This window comes from Sinocyclocheilus anshuiensis, unplaced genomic scaffold, assembly GCF_001515605.1.
Source record: "Sinocyclocheilus anshuiensis isolate Anshui unplaced genomic scaffold, SAMN03320099.WGS_v1.1 scaffold1648, whole genome shotgun sequence".
Classification (NCBI taxonomy): Eukaryota; Metazoa; Chordata; class Actinopteri; order Cypriniformes; family Cyprinidae; genus Sinocyclocheilus; species Sinocyclocheilus anshuiensis.
Window position 1 is genome coordinate 133591 of NW_015559071.1, and position 7173 is coordinate 140763.

Here is a 7173-nt window from a genome sequence, read left to right on the forward strand (position 1 = left end):
CCAGCCTCAGTCCATTCCTTGTGAAGTTCATTCAAATTCTTGAATCGATTTTGCTTGGCAATCCTCATAAGGCTGCGGTTCTCTCTGTTGGTTGTGCATCTTTTTATTCCACACTTTTTCCACCCACTCAACTTTCTGCTAACGTGCTTGGATACAGCACTCTGTGAACAGCCAGCTTCTGCAATGAATGTTTGTGGCTTACCCTCCTTGTGAAGGGTGTCAATGATTGTCTTCTGGACAACTGTCAGATCAGCAGTCTTCCCCATGATTGTGTAGCCTAGTGATCCAAACTGAGAGACTATTTTGAAGGCTCAGGAAACCTTTGCAGGTGTTTTGAGTTGATTAGCTGATTGGCATGTCACCATATTCTAATTTGTTGAGATAGTGAATTGGTGGCTTTTTGTTAAATGTGAGCCAAAATCATCACAATTAAAAGAACCAAAGACTTAAACTACTTGAGGCTGAGTGCATTGAATTTATTTAATAAACGAGTTTCACAATTTGAGTTGAATTACTGAAATAAATGAACTTTTCCACGACATTCTAATTTATTGAGATGCACCTGTATATTGTACACTTTCAAATCCATTTCAAATGCTTCTGTATCTGTCTTGGTTTGGATTTCTGCACATCCAGTTATAGCCATTGGAAATTATTCATGTAACACAAATGGAATGAGAACTTCAATTTTCTTCTTCTTTCGGCTTTTCCTGATCAGGTGTCGCCACAGTGGATCATCCTTCTCAATTTTGCTCTGTCCTCTGCTCTTCCTCTGTCACACCAACCGCAGGTCCTCCATCACTACATCCATCTCCTCTTTGGTCTTCCTCTTCTCCTCCTGCCGGTGGCACCATCTTCAACACTCTTCTCCCGACATACCCTGCATCCCTCCTTTGCACAAGCCCAAACAATCTTAAGCCAAGTTCACACTACATGACTTTAAACGTCGGCAGATCGCTGTGCTGTTCAGACTAAATGACTTGCTGTCTGTCTTGAAGTTGTTGTGGTGTTCACACTACGTGACACTACGTAAATGATCTGCAACAGTGGGTCACACACTACACGAGCTGACAACAACTATGTCACCCAACGACTCCTCACGGTCCCCAAACCACGTTTTGTCATGAAAACACACGCAAGAAGTTGAACGGAAATGACGCGAAACAACAAGTGAAACAGGAGTTCGGTCCAGATATTTGGCATGCTAGATATTCATTTCGTGTCGGCGAGTCGTCAGCTATGCATCAGTGAGCCTCTTTGATGCGTCGTTGAGTAGTTCACACATAAAGATTGCAGAGCGCTGATCACCCGCTGATTTTTCCCCGATCACATCCTGACCTGTCAGTGAGCTCGTTAACTTTAAATCGGGCTTAAAATCCTGTAGTGTGAACTAGGCATTAGTCTTGCCTCCCTCACTTTGTCGACAAGTTGTCCTACATGCGCTGTCCCTCTAATATGCTCATTTCTGATCCTGTCCATTCTTGTCACTCCCAAAGCAAATTGCAGCATCTTCAACTCTGCCACCTCCAGCTCCTTCTCCTACCTTTTTGTCAGTGCCACCACCTCTAAGCCATACAACATAGCTGGTCTCACTACTGTCTTGTAAACTTTCTCTTTCACTCTTGCAGGTACCCTTCTATCACAAATAACTACTGACACTCTCCTCCTCCCACTCCACCCTGCCTGCACTCTCTTTTTACTTCTCTACCACACTCCCCATTATTTTGGATAACTGACCCCAAGTATTTAAACTCATCCACCTTCACCACTTCTGCTCCTTGTAACTGTACCATTCTACTGCCCTCTCTCCCATTTATGCACATGTACTCTGTCTTGATCCTACTAACTGTCATTACCCTTCTCTCCGGTGCGTACCTCCACCTCTCCAAACTCACCTCAACCTGTTCCCTACTCTCACTACAAATCACAATATAATCCGCGAACATCATAGTCCATAGGGGTTTCTGCCTGATCCCATACGTCAGCCTGTCCATCACCATTGCAAACAAGAAAGGGCTAAGAGCCGATCCTTGATGCAATCCCACCTTCACCTTGAACCAGTCTGTCAGTCCTACTGCACACCTCACTGTTGTCACACTGTCCTCATACATATCCTGCACCACTCTCACATACACACTCCTGACTTCCTCATACAGTACCAGAACTCTTCTCTCGGCACCCTCTCATAAGCTATCTCTAAATACACAAACATGCAATGCAACTCTTTCTGGCCTCTATACTTCTCCAACAACACTCTCAAAGCAAACATTGCATGCACGGTGCTCTTTCCTGGCATGAACCCATAATGCTGCTCACAGATCATATCCTCTCCTCCTGATTCACTATTTCCACATCATCCATTGAAAAAGTTAAACAAAATGAACAATAATTATGTTGTGTTATTTTATTTTAATGAACTAAATTAAAATTAGAAGCAAAAATCAATTTTCGAGGGCAGTTATTGTTTACGGCTCATACAGTGGGAAAGAGTTCAATATACAAACAAAAAGACAATACACTAATAAACAGACTGTTCCTGTTTGTTAACATAGCTATTGCAGCAGGGAATCTGTATGTGGGCAGCATGTCAATAGAGAGTCTCTTAAACTCGCTGTCTCTTGTGCCATGACTGCTAATCTATCAGAGCAGTAATGGTGCACTTTGATCATAGTCTGGAATAAGTGCTGACCTACTTGATCCAGAGCAGACAATAGATGTGTCTGTTACCTGTCACTGTTCCATCACATTTTACAAATGCCCACACTCTCACATGGTTAAATCACAGGGTTTCAGTTCAGTCTGTCAAAATATAAAGTGATTAATGGGATTGTGAGGGAAGGGACATATTATGGGCATGAGTGCTGAGGACCAGAGCTCCACCTCAATGGATCACACTGGCAGTTCTTAACCACATGACATGAAAAAGGAATACATATGGCCACTGCTAGAAGAGAAAGTTTTAATTGGCCAATATTAGTCTGCCATCAGTTTTGAGAAATCAAACTGTCTGGAAGTGTTTAAATTTAGCTCTTTGCAAATCCTTTTGGATTACCATCCATAGCGTTAACCATTTAGGCTGGGGCTTTTATGAGCTCTGAGACTTTTCACTGTTTGTGCCTGTGCTAGTAATGCTTGTATGTGTTAGTTGTGGTGTAGATTTTAAATTAATAAAGATTTATTTTTCATGTGGCTCCTTTACTCTGTCAATTACTCTACCTCTTTACCATACTAAAAAAAAAGAAAGAAAAGCTCCATATGAATGGCTTTTCTGATGTAGTACACTTACTCATTAGCTCACCTGATACAGAATTGCACTTGCAAGAAGGAATGTAATATAATTTTGTCAGTGTTCGAACTATACCGTGGACTTTGGAGGAGCCCACTTGTTTTGTTTTTTTTTTGGGGGGTGGATTGGGAATTTTCAGTGACTCTTTCTGCCACCACTGGGTGGCTACATGTGCCTGCCAATGACTGAGTCATTGAATCATTCACTCAACTGATTCATTCAAAAACATATCACTAATCTGTGTTTCTGGGAGTCATGCATCAAAATAATCTTGTTTTGACTTTGACTCACTGTTTGTAACTAATTTCATTGGGCAAGTGGAAATAATTGTCTAATTTAAGTAGTCAATATTAAGTAGTCAGTATTAACTTTTTGTTTATTGAACTCACACTTGCAGTCATGCTGTTCATGTGAGGTCAGCTTTATTTTATAGCACTTTACAGTAGAGATAAAGATTGAACAGAGATACAATAGAGATTGTTTTCAAGTAGCTTCACACTAATAAACAGGAAAGTAACCGAATCAATAATGCAAACTTCAAATATGAGGCAAATCCAAATTCTGCTGTAAAGCAGCTCTAACAAGACAGTAGTGTCATTATTCAGCTCCAGTCAGTTTAGTGTTGGTTCAGTTCAGTTCAGTTCAATAACTGTGTAAAGTTAATCAATTATGAAAAAAGTTGAATCCGGCTATGTGCAGCTCTTCTGAAGACATTAGAGTCATTATTTGACTTGAGTCAGTTTAATGTTGATCAAATTTAGTTCAATAACAGTGTTGATGTTGCAAAATTCAAATTTCCAATGAATTATATTCAGCTATAAAGGCAGCTCTACAGAAGACAATGGTATCATTATTCAGTGCAATTCAGTTCAAGTTTTGTCCTCATCCGTTAGAGTCAGTGACGTCAAATCGTTAATATGGTCTGATAATTTTGATCTCAATGCAACTCTGATTTTGCTATTGCTATTGTGTGCTATTGTTATGGTGCACATTATTTGTGTGTGTTTTGTATTTGTACACATCTGGTAATCCTGTTTTTTTTTTTTTTTCAACTAATCATTTAGTTCTTCACTTCCACAGCACTTGAAACGATTATTTAATTATTTCACTTCGTACTGAAGGGGGAAAATAGGCCACACAAATACCAAAAATCAATTGTACAAACTGCTAACAGCCTTTGATTGAATTTCCTGTTATATAGAGGAGAATATTAGAAATTCATAAATCAGGAAAACATAACTCTGCATTGTTGGGTATGGGCTGTGCCCATATGCTTTGACATTGCCTCAGTGGTTCATATAATTATCAATCAGTGGCTGACAAAGACAGGGTTAAATATTGAAATTCATGAATTCATTTCAGAACACCATCTTGAGCAGTACAGCAGTAGTGCTGATCAATGACATTATTAATTACTCTTGCTGAGTATCGACTCTCTCTCACTCTATCTGGATCTCCATTTCTTTCCATTTCTCCCCTTTACCACACCCTAACATCTGATCTAGATGAAGATACATTATGTGTTATTGAGATGAGGGGACGGACATAGTTACATAGTTTGCTCTCATTCAGAAATGAGGTGTCCTTCCCTGCCCCGTTTTATGAAAATAAATACATAATGCTTTGTACAGAAGTTGACTCAAATGCAGGACTGCTGGTGCAAGCCTTCACATTTGTGCAACAATTATTTGTTGTTTTTACACCCTTTGGTCAAAAAGGTTAGGGACACGTTTATATTACTGAGTCCAAAATAAGTTTGAGAGTTTTGGGGGGTGTAATAGCCGTGCTCTCATACCTCGAGGGTCATGTAGGATTTCTGCTGCAGCTGAGAGCCGCTGATCCAGGGTCAGTCCTCTCTGAGTGCTCCATCCATCACACTGGCTGAGGGACTTTAGGCTGAGGAAGAGCAGGGAACAGCAGTGAACTCTGGGGAGTTTAGGCACCCTTCTGCAAAAGTAGAAGTCAGCAAACTCTCTAGGGCATAGGGTAAATAATGCATTTTTTAAAAGCAAATCTCAAGGGTTGTGTTACCCATGTCCTTGTGTAACTAGTCACAGAGACAAAAATAATTCCTGTTATTCACAGCTGTTCATAGTGTACATGACTGCAGTTCTACTTATAAGCCTTTTTGTTTTGTTTTTTTGGAAATTATGTATTTTTGCTGTTGAGTAATATCTTTCCTGAATAAAACACCTCAATCTCTTTTTTTTTTCTTTTTGTCCATTGTCCGTTTTCATTGTCCATTGAACATTCATGGCATTCATTGCTGAAACACCTGGTTTTAGACCACAATATTTATTAGTATGGTGTAGGGCCTCCTTTTGCTGCCGATACAGCATCAGTTAATCTTGGTAATGACAGATACAAGCCTTGCACGGTGGCCAGAGAGATTTTGAGCCATTCCTCTTCCAGAACAGTGGCCAAGTCACAATGTGATGCTGGTGGAGGAAAACATTTCCTGACTTGCTCCTTCAAAATACCTCAAAATGGCTCAATATTATTCAAATCTGGCGATTCTGCAAGCCTGGGAGATCTTCAGCTTTACTTTCATGTTCATCAAACCACTCTGTCACCAGTCTTGATGTGTGTATTGGTGCATTATCCTCCTGATACATGGCTCCACCGTCAGGGTTTGAACCATTAAGTAAACATGGTCCTCCATAATGGCTTGGTAGTCCTTGGCAGTGACAAATCCATCAAGCACAGTGGGTAATGCCATGCTATTGCAGCCCAAACCATCACTGAAATACCCCTGTGCTTCACTCGGGCACACAACAGTCCGGGTCGTAAGCCTCTTTGGGGCTTCTCCACAGTGTAACCCCCATGGATGTGGGAAAAACAGTGCAGGTGGACTCATCAGAGAACAATACATGTTTCGCATTGTCCACAGCCCATGCTGTGCACCATTAAATCCAACATTTGGCCTTGGCATGAGTGACAAAATGCTTGGCTATAGCAGCCTGACCATGAATATCGGCCCTGTGGAGCACCCGAAGAACAGTTTTGGTGGGAACAGGAGAGTCAAGGAGTGCATTTAATTCTATAGGGAGTTGGGGAGCTGTGGTTTTATGTTTTTCGCATACAATTTGGGTTAGTACCTAAACATCCCTTTTAGACAGTTGCCTCTTGCATCGACAGTTACTCTTGTTGGATGTGGTTCGTCCTTTGTGGTGGTATGCCAACATTATCCTGGATACCATAGCTCTCGATACACCACAAATACTCGCTGTCTTGGTCACAGATGTGCCAGTGAGATGCGCACCAACAATTTGTCCTCGTTTTAACACTGATATGTCTCCCATTCTGTTGTGTAGCATTGCACTGCTAATTCAACATTCACATTCTTACTGATGGAATGTAAAATCAGAGAAAAAGGACCAGTTTAATTTCAGTTTCATTGTCCTACTCCTATATACAGTATACAGTATATGAGAATTAGTTCCACATTTGAATCAGAATCAGAATCAGAATCAGAATGAGCTTTATTGCCAGGTATGTTTACACATACGAGGAATTTGTTTTCGTGACAGAAGCTTCCACAGTGTAACAGAATGACAGTGACAGAACAAAAAACACAGATAATAAAAAATAGAACAAGTAAATAAGGAATAAAAATATATAAATTGACAATTGTATGTGCAGGTATATTACAATAGACAGTTTTTGTATGTACAGGTACTGTATATTATGTGCAAATTTGAGGTGTAGACTGAGTATGAGTGTTAGATAAATAAGTGTATGAGTGTATAAATAGTGTGTGTTCCACAGTTATTGTTAAGTGTTCATGAGATGGATTGCCTGAGGGAAGAAACTGGCCCTGTGTCTGGTCGTTCTGGTGCTCAGTGCTCTGTAGCGTCGACCAGATGGAAACAGTTCAAAGAGGGAGT